The sequence below is a fragment of the Nicrophorus vespilloides genome, unplaced genomic scaffold, assembly GCF_001412225.1.
Source record: "Nicrophorus vespilloides isolate i.1.1-1 unplaced genomic scaffold, Nicve_v1.0, whole genome shotgun sequence".
NCBI lineage: Eukaryota > Metazoa > Arthropoda > Insecta > Coleoptera > Silphidae > Nicrophorus > Nicrophorus vespilloides.
Genome location: NW_017099577.1, coordinates 40,480 through 43,071, shown reverse-complemented (window position 1 = coordinate 43,071; position 2,592 = coordinate 40,480). Strand labels below are relative to the sequence as shown.

General features: G+C 28.0%; 1 non-coding gene across 1 annotated transcript; it reads right to left on the bottom strand.

The window, feature by feature from the left end:
- Positions 1-295: 295 nt before the first annotated feature.
- On the bottom strand, positions 296-367 carry Trnaa-cgc. Its single transcript has one exon. It is a non-coding gene; the product is annotated as a tRNA-Ala (tRNA).
- Positions 368-2,592: the final 2,225 nt, after the last annotated feature.

Here is a 2,592-nt window from a genome sequence, read left to right as displayed (position 1 = left end):
CTCAAAATGACATTTGACATTTACGTTCTGTCATTGGTTTTGTTATGTTATCAATGTATTTACAAATAACCTTAAGAATATGCAAGAAAAATGATTATTTGCGTTTCCGAATTTAAACGAAAAATTAGTGCATAAATCGAAATTAATTTATAATGATAAATTACACTTAATTTCATTGCTAATTACTAATTAATCATTTGTTTTCTCTGATTACAAAAAAATAGATTTGTTATAATTGATTAATATTTCAACTATTTTATATAGTTGCATGTGTATATCAAAAAATTGTAAGCTTTGGAGGAGCTGGGATTTGAACCCAGGACTTTCAGCATGCGAAGCAGACACTCTACCACTGAGTTACACCCCCTTGTTATAATTATTGCGTAATAACCACTGAAGAACTAACAGTTAAATACTCATTATTCTGAATTAGAACAAATAAATGATTAAAGTAATCAATAAATAATGAAACAATTGCATTTAACATTTTGACATCATTTTACAGGAGAACGGTAAATATCACAAAAATGACAGTTGGCTTATTGGAAAGACCATAGTCTTGTTTATGATTTGCATTTAAAATTATGTAATTAGTATTAGTAGTTTTGGAGTAATTGAAGAAAATGTTAAGGCATTACATTTTTCATATATTTTTGTTGATGAAATTTGACATTTTATTAAAGAATAAGAGCATCGTTTTAGACTAATTAGAAAGATAATAATTTTGCCTTTAATTTATATATTTATAACATTTATTGGTGTATGTGGTTTAGAAGTAATTAAATAAAAAGTGAAAATGATAATTTTTTAACTTTAACAATTTATTACAGAAAAACGGTAAATAACATAACGTTGATTATGGATTCATTCGAAAGGCTATAGTTTTCTCTTTAATATCCATATTTGATTATCTAATTGTAATTAGTATTTATTGAATAATTGAATAAAACGTGAAGTCACTGCGTTTTTGACAGAATGGTAAAGTTAAATATGAAGTCGTGAAACAAATTAGAAAAATCGACCTATTTTTGTTTATTAATAAACACTACGTAACCATGGTGATATTAAAATATGTGGTATGAAAACAACAATTTTTTGAAATATATTAATAACAAAAAAATAAAAAAAGTGAAAACAATTGAAAAATCCGAAATACCAATTACTTAAATAATTAATGTGATGATTAAAATTAACAGAAAACGTTTGTTAAAATAGTGATTTTAAAGTGATTCTTAAGTTAATTAGAAAAGTGATGATTAAAGTTTCTTAGTAATGTGTTTATTAAAGGGATTTTTAAATTAAGAAGTTAAGTATTTTTAAAACTAGATTTTTAAAGATATATTTGATAGACTTTTCGCTAATAATTCTGTTTATCCTTGTTATATATTTAAGGCGACTTTTCGGAGGAGGATTGTGAACTGGAATTGGGATTTCGTAATCATCTACCTGACAGACACAAAGTGGTATCAAACGGACGGTCAATTAGTTGCGAAGTGGAGCCGAACTAGTGAGGGTGGGAGCGAGTTTGAGGGATTGCTCGTATTAATTTATCATAACGGATTTGTATCCAAGGGTGGAGAGGACAACTGTTAAGGTGGATTCCGCAAGTTCTGCATTGAAGTTGCTGCGAGACCAGTCGTTTCCATATCGTGAGGAGCTTTAAGAAGGAGAAGATTATGCATTGTCCGCTATTAATTCCGACCGATCGGAAGGGAAGGGAAGGGTCGGGTCGGTCGGTGGATGCCGGAGGTCGGAGGAGCCGAATTAATTGTTTGTTGCACAGGCATAGTTTCTGTGCGCTGACGCTCTCTCAACTCGATATCCTCTGCCATCTATCTAACAAGTATAGTAAGGAAGAGGAATTACTTATTGGATACACGTGTAATTAAAGCTAATGAAAAATACGAGAAGACTCATCAACTACAGAATAATGGAAATTACTTGCTACATGTAAAGTGACAAGTCAAAATTTTTGTGTTAATATTTCTCAATCAAAATTTTTTTTTTTTTTACTGTTATCCTAAGAAACATATTGTTTTTTTTTTTGTATATTTATCTCAATCGAATATTATTATGGTTACCATTATTTACATAAGTTTTAATAAAATGTCCACATTTAACCTTCAAATTTGACTGTCACATTTTTTTAGTATATTTGTTGAAATCGACTGGTTACTATGGTTACCATTATTTATTTTAATAAAATTCCACATTTAACCTTCAAATTTGACGATAATTTAATAAAATCAATATTACCAACATTTTATTAATGAATTATTTAATTCCTTTTACCCTCATTTTTAGTAAAAACCTAATATTTAACTAATTTATCTACATAATTTCATTATATCAATCGCATTAAGATCTCTTTCTGTCCGTAATTAACTAATTTCCTAATTTTAGCATTAAACTGTCACACTTTTTTTCGAATACTTGTCAAAATCGACTATTCCTATGGTTACCATTATTTATATAAGTTTTAATAAAATGTCCACATTTAACCTTCAAATTTGACTGTCACATTTTTTTCGTATATTTGTTGAAATCGACTGGTTACTATGGTTACCATTATTTATATAAGTTTTAATAAAA